At 41.9% G+C, this 7,630-nt stretch overlaps 1 long non-coding RNA gene across 1 annotated transcript; it reads left to right on the forward strand.

Annotated features, from left to right (window-relative positions):
• On the forward strand, positions 1-1,242 carry LOC109201482 (uncharacterized). The gene is made up of 2 exons (XR_002061531.2): positions 1-386; positions 1,090-1,242. It is a non-coding gene; the product is annotated as an uncharacterized LOC109201482 (long non-coding RNA).
• The last annotated feature ends 6,388 nt before the right edge of the window (positions 1,243-7,630 follow it).

Consider the following 7,630-nt stretch of genomic DNA (forward strand, 5'->3'; position numbering starts at 1 on the left):
AGCGCCGTAGCTCCGCAAACGCACATAACGCACACTGCGTAGGGCACCAAATGGCCGGTAGGGCACCAAAAAAATCAGGGTCGTAAAAAAAAAAAAAAGTAAACCATATTAATACTATAAATATCATATGCATTAATATGGTTAAACAATACAAAAGCAACATAAAACAATTTTCCCGAGAAAAGGGGTGAATCTGCTTTGTGCCCTGTCTCCAGTCTCCTCCTGGTGCCCCCCCCCCCCCCACTCCCAGTGGTCTGTTCTATAATGCCTCAATTCGGTATTGGTAAACACCTGTTTGAACATGGCCTCGAAACGGCAACAGGAGTCGGGAGCGGAGAAAAGAAAGAAGAAGAGGAAGCGTGATGAAACTCAGGCGTCGCTTGCCGGTAAGGCAATGTTTAAATAATAACAATAAAAAAAGTTCATTATTGTAGCCCTTGCTTGCACGCTCATGTCCGTCAACTCTGTGATAGCTCCTGTTAGCAGTGTTCATACTGTGTTAACAAATGTTGCAAATGATTGATGTTGGGTAGTTTGTTTACGTTGTGGATATGAATATAGAATGGACTACTAAAAGCAACTCATCATGGTCACTCAATTGACGGTTTTCAGATAACGTTAGCAATCGTGAGACTAGCATTTCCCTCCTCAGGTTGCTAGCTGGCTAACGTCATGCATGCTACTGATTAACCTTAACTTTGGGATAGGTCAGTGATGCAGTCAAGTATTATTATCAGATTAGACAAGATTACTTTGTATGTTGCTGCATTTCAGGATATCTATAAAGACGCATATCTTATTTATGCGGCATAAATAAGATATAGGTTTCATATTACAGTGTAATATGAAACCTATATCTTCCAGTAATATAGATTTCCTACTTGCGCATTTATATCAAATTATGTACAGCATGTTTATATTGCCATTTGCCATTATGAAAATCTATACATGTAAAATATAGTTAGTAATTTTTAAATGTACCAGTGACTTACTTAATTTATTAGTCTTATAATGCAATTTTTCGTAGGCCTACTGTAGATTCAAAATTGTATTTCTGTAAAATCCCTGAATATTTTCTCTTGTATGCAGGGTCAATGCTTAAATATGTTCAAGGAGGATCTCAAGGACAGGATGAACCATCCAGTAGTAGTGCCATCCCTGGACATCAACCACCAGCCATTGTAGACCCTGCAACAATCCCTAGCCAAGAAGAACAAGAACCATCAACCACCAGTTCAGGTACAGTTCCATACACAAGTACCACTGAGAGTCCTGTCACTGAGAGACTATCAGAAAGTGACACTGTGGAGACATGTGTGCCCCCTTCAACCGATCCTGCTCTTTGGCCAGCTCACATTGTAGATGCTGATCGTGTTGAAATTGTGCGGAGAGGTCCTTTTAATGTCAGCTCTGATTTTAATTTTCCAAAGGGGCCTGAGTATTTATTTGTAACAGTATTTTTAACCTCCTTTAACCTTATTTATTTGTTTAACTGTCATGTTTGTTGTTATTTAATTAAACAAATTCCACTGAGAAATTCAAAAGTATTAATGTTTTTTTTTTTTTTTTTAAGTGGCGGGGGGGGGGCACCATAAAGCATTTGTGCTTAGGGCACCCAAATGGCTAGCAACGGCCCTGACCACAGCTGTGACTAGATTATAATTAATGATTACAATCACTGCATCATTAACAGTAACAGCGATTCATATAAGTAAACGATTCATATATTACACCTGTGATAATAACATTACCATTCATGAGGAGCAGAAACAGCAGAAACATCTTCAGCAAACACAATTAAACACCACCTAAACTCACTAAGAGCTACAACAGCTAACAGATCACCAGACACTGCTGACGCACAAAGAAACGTTTACTTTCACTTCCAGAACAAGTCTCTTTGTGTGAACCACAACAGTGTTGAACACTCAGAAAGAATGAGACATGAGAGTACTGCAGACTCTGGAAACAACATCTCACTGATCTCACAGTTAGACAGTAAAGTGTGTTCACATTTTTTACAATGTAACATTAGATAATGCCTGTTTGTCCCATTCAAACTTCAGATTAAACTACAAAGTTTTCTTTGTAGTTAACCTAACTGGTGATTACCAGTTAGGTTAACTGGCGATATTTTTCATAGGTGCGAATGGTTCTTTGTCTCTCCGTGTTAACCCTGTGATAGACTGGCGACCTGTCCAGGGTGTACCCCGACTGTCATCCTATTAATTCGCTTCAGTCCCCAAGACCCTGAAGTGGAAGAGAATGGACGGATGGTTTTTCAGCATAAAAGCCTTTAACAGACATCATGAAGATGCTGCTCGTTGCTCATGGTGTTGAACACCTGGGTGAGACTGGAAAACTCCAACAGTGGTGTGATGGGAAATTTTAAGACTGTGTCCAGCTGGCCTTTGTGAATGAAAAGCTCCATATCCTGATATTTTATCTCCATGTAATCAGTCAGCGAGTTATATTTTATTATAAATATAACTTGCTAACTCAGAGAGAGAACTGTGTTTTGTATTAGTTCAGTTTTCCAGAAGTTTTCATCTATTTTCAGATTTAGATTCGAGGAAGCTTGTCCAAGAGCAAAACATGAGACAGTCCAGACTGATTTATTGATTTTATAAATGAAGGCCGTCTTTGTGATCATTTACACTGAAACCCTCTTAACTAAAACATTTACAGCACTTGTTGTCAGTGCATTTGTTCTTAAACTTGGAGATACTTCAGAATCAGTCATATTCCTGTGCTGCTGCCATGTCTCTCATCAGCTGTGGGTTTATGAAGGCTGAATGTTTCTGAGGATCAGAATATGGATGAGTGTTTCATACGTGCATGTCATACAGTAAACAAAAACATTTAACATCTGTGTTTATTCTTTACACACCAGAAAGATGTGTCAGCTCAATGGTGTGCAGCAGTTTAGGAGAAGCCTTTGTTCTTAGACTCAAAGAAACCCAGAAACCAATTACTTATCAGGCATGTTCTAAAACCTCTGGCTTATTAATGTTTGTTTGTGTGCTTTCATTTTGAAGATGTTAAAATAATAAAATCACAACAGAGAAAGAAAAGAAATCAATCAAAACAGCATAAGGAGAACAGAATAATCCTAATAAATAATTTAACATGTTTAAAAAGAGGTAGGAAGAAGTGTGAGCTAATTTAATCCCACACCTTTCTTCTTTTTGTGCCAATAATCATCCCTTTTTTCTTCTTGTTTATCCCATCAAAAATCCTCCCTTTACATGGATTTGGTTTCATAACCCTCAAATCATTCTGATTTAGAGTCTGCCATGGTCCTGGGTCATTTTGACCCAGCATTCTCAGTTTTGTTGTGATTTTGAATTATGTTAAGTTCATTTGGTATTTTAAGGATTTATTCTATGCTTCCCAGTGCGTTCTGTTTAGTTTTGTTTATTGGATCATCCCCCCCCCCCACTTGTGTCTTTCCCCTCTGTGTTTAATTCTGAGTTCTTGTGCTATGTTTCCCCTCCTTGACTTTTAGTCCATAATGTTTCCCTAGCCCGTCATGTCTGTGCTCCTGTTTTCTCTCTCCCCCTCTATTCTGCTTCTCTGTGTACTTCCTGTTTTACTTTGATAGTCTCCTGTCAGTGTACCTCATGTTGTGTTTGCTCCTGCCCTGTCTCATTATGATTATTCATGTCAGCTGTGTTTCCTGTGTGCTCTGACGTCCTTCGTTATCTTTCTGTGTATTTATGTCCGCGTCTCTGTGTGTTTTTCCCCTGTGAGTTTATATTCCTAGATTATCTCAGTTTAGTTTATTTGTATCTGTATCACCTCCACGCGTGCAATAAGGTAATGTATTTTGAGTTGACATTTTTTGTCTCCGTGAGTTTGCATTTGGGCCGTTTTTCCTGCCTGCACACTGCAGGTTTATGACAGAGTCTACCTGTGCTCATGTCTACCACTGAACAGGACTAGAACATTTTTAGGCTGAATAAATCATGAAGAATAGAGTGTTAACTGTAAAGTAAGATATGGTCTATAATGGGTTTACTCTGAGTGAAGGAGATGGAATGTTAGACCCTGTATTATTATATGATTATAATAACTCTGGATCAGTGTCAAACTGACAGTGAAGTGAGTATGACCACATGTTAGAAGAGCGCATATTCAGAGCTTGAGATAATATTAAAACTTTATTTATGTGATTAGGAGTTTTTTAGATGAGACCTGTATTTAAAAAGGTCAGGACGCATAGGCACACACCGACAGCTGTCACAAGTTTACAGAGTTTTATTACAAACTGGGAAATTCAAGTAGCTCCTGCTCCTCCTCATCATCATCATCCTCCTCCTTCTCCTCCTGAGGGACAGACAGAAAAGGAGGAAGGGTGGATGCTGAATGTCAGGAAGCATTAATGCAGGCTGAGCTAATTGTTTCCACAGTGACTGTTTGGCTAGACAAAACGTTTCAAAGGTTTTCACATCCAAAAAGTTCCCGCAAAGTTTTGTCCAGTTATAGAAGTAGAAAATTAGATATTGTAGACCAAAAATATGAAAATTAAATAAATAATTGCAACATTAAATAATTACTTAGTCAATTTAAACAATAATATTACATTACATTACAAAAGTGAGTACACCCCTCACATTTTTGGAAATATTTTATTATATCTTTTCAAGGGTCAGCATTAAAGATATGAAAGTCTGATAGAATTTAAAGTAATCAGTGTACAGCTTGTATAATGGTGGAGATTTGATGTCCCCTCAAAATAAGTTAACATATAACCATGAATGTCTAAACTGCTGGCAACAAAAGTGAGTAATAATAATAATAATCATACTAATGGATTGGATTTATACAGCGCTTTTCGGGGCCCTCAAAGCGCTTTACAATTCCACTATTCATTCACTCTCACATTCACACACTGGTGGAGGCAAGCTACAGTTGTAGCCACAGCTGCCCTGGGGCAGACTGACAGAAGCGAGGCTGCCATATCGCGCCATCGGCCCCTCTGGCCATCACCAGTAGGCGGTAGGTGAAGTGTCTTGCCCAAGGACACAACGACCGAGACTGTCCGAGCCGGGGCTCGAACCGGCAACCTGTCTCAGTCCAGAGTTGCCCCTGGTGAGAGGCGGCGACCTGGGGTGGGTATTCTAGTATCCCCTCAGCTTGCTGTTTGTATGTTGGGGTTTCTCCCAGTGGATGAGAGGGTTTGTTCCCTGCGGTTTGAAGTACCCAGCCTTCTTGGGGTCCCCAGGTGTCTTCTGCCTGGGGACTCTGTTATACTACTGGGAGACTTCAATGCTCATGTGAGCAAGGACAGTGAGACCTGGAGGGGTGGGATTGGGAGGAACGGCCTCCCAGATCTGAATCTGTGCGGTGTTTTGTTGTTGGACTTCTATGCAAACCACAGTCTGGCCATAACGAACACCATGTTTGAACATAGGAGTGTCCATAAGTGCACGTGGCACCAGGACGCTCTAGGCCACAGGTTGATGATCGATTTTGTAATTGTATCACCAGACCTGTGGTCATGTTCTGGACACTTGGGTAAAGACAGAGGCTGAGCTGTCAAGCGATTACCACCTGGTGGTGAGTTGGATCAGTTGGCCGGGGAGGACGCTGGAGAGACCTGACGTGTCTAAACATATAGTGAGTGTGTGCTGGGAACGTCTAGCAGAGGCCCCAGTCCACAAGATCTTCAACGCGCACCTCCGGCAGAGCTCCAACAGCATTCCTAGGTAGACTGGAGACATTGAGTCCGAATGGACCATGGCACCTACATTGCTGAAGCCGCTGCACTGACCTGCAGCCTCAAGGTGGTTGGTCCCTGTCATGGTGGTAACCCCCGAACCGCATGGTGGACGCCAGAGGTGAAGGGAGCCACCAAGCTGAAGAAGGAGTCCTATCGGGTATGGTTAGCCTGTGGGAATTGGTAGGCAGCTGATCAGTACCAACAGGCCAAGCGGAGCGCGGCTCGGGCAGTGGCTGAAGCAAAAACTCGGGTTTGGGAGGAATTCAGAGAGGCCATGGAAAAACTTGTGAAAAAAGACTTTCAGACTGCCTAGGAGAGATTCTGACAATCCGTCAGGCAACTCAGATGGGGAAAGAGGTGCTCTACCAGCACTGTGTATAGTGCGGGTGGTGCGCTGCTGACTTCGACTGAGAAAATTGTCAGGCAGTGGAAGGAATACTTCAAGGACCTCCTTAATCCCACTGGCATGTCTTCTGTGAAGGACGCAGAGTCTGGGGACAAAGGGGACGACCCGCCAACCTCTGGGGGCAAGGTCACTAAGGCAGTTAAAGAACTCCTTGATGGCAGAGCCTCTGGGGTGGATGAGGTCCACCCCAAGTTCCTGAAGGCTCTGGATCTCGTAGGGCTGTCCTGGTTGATACACCTCTACAATGTTGGATGGAGATCAGGGGTTGTGCCTCTGGCAGACCAGGGTGGTGGTTCCCATCTTTAAGAAAGGGGACCGGAGGGTGTGTTCCAACTATAGGGGGATCACACTCCTCAGCTTTTCTGGGAAAGTCTATGCCAGGGTGCTTGAAAGGAGAGTCCATCCTTTAGTTGAACCTCGGATACAGGAGGAACACAGAACACCCACATAGTCTGTCTGTTCCCAGGATTTGGGAGCAAAGACGCCATAAACCCAAATAAAACCCTTACTGGGAATATCTGCTCCTTTTGAGAGCTCCTTTTGTGAGATCCAAAATTGAGTCAGTAAGAGTATATGGAGAAGCTGGAAAAAATGAGATTAAGAATTTTAATAAAATATTTGAATTCATTTTAATGAGCTCAGACTTGATGGAATTTCAGAGGAATTGGTTGTTATAGGAGCTTCAGTGAAACACAACATAAATGTTCACACTGAATATCTGTAAGTGGAGAAAGTCAAAGAAAAAACAACACATGTGGATCTTGAATAATCGTAGTTTCTGTAGATGTGTAGATGAAGCCTCGAGAAGCTTTTGAGGATGCTTTCTGATTGTACTGAGAAAAAAAGCTTTAAAGCCTGAAAGACAGACCCTACTAGTGACATCTAGTGGTCAACTGCAGTTATAGCAGATGATAGGTTTGTAGCATAAACCTATTCGCTGGAACGTTCAGGACAATTTGCTACACAGCAGAAACAAGACACAAGTAGGCAAAGTTCTTTGTAGTACTCATGCATGAGGGAGGCCTGCCTGGAGCTAAGTGTCGTTCCACCCACTTGACCTCCGTCAGACTCTCAGCCAGGTTCCCCATAGCACTCCTTTTATTGTGGTTACTTGAATATGCATAGGGTCATTAACATATAACGGCTTACATAGGTATACATGTGAACAAAGAATACCTTGTGTGTGTGTGTGTGTGTGTGTGTGTAGGGGGGGGGGTCAAACTGTGACCCCAGGAAGACTCCCCAGAGCCGTCCATCTAAACAAAAGGCACTTAGCCTAAAACAGATATAGATACGTTTATCCTACCATAAAACAATAAGACAAGGTACGACCTCTCCCATGCTCCTAAAATGTGGGTGTGAAAGTCAGAGAGCTCTGGAATGCACACAAAGCTTGCAAACTATTAAGGATCAAACCTCTATCAATCTACACCTAATTATAAAACTCTAAGAATATATAAGTAGATATTTCTAAGCATAAATGACAATCAACAATACAA

Source organism: Oreochromis niloticus, linkage group LG3 (assembly GCF_001858045.2).
Source record: "Oreochromis niloticus isolate F11D_XX linkage group LG3, O_niloticus_UMD_NMBU, whole genome shotgun sequence".
NCBI lineage: Eukaryota > Metazoa > Chordata > Actinopteri > Cichliformes > Cichlidae > Oreochromis > Oreochromis niloticus.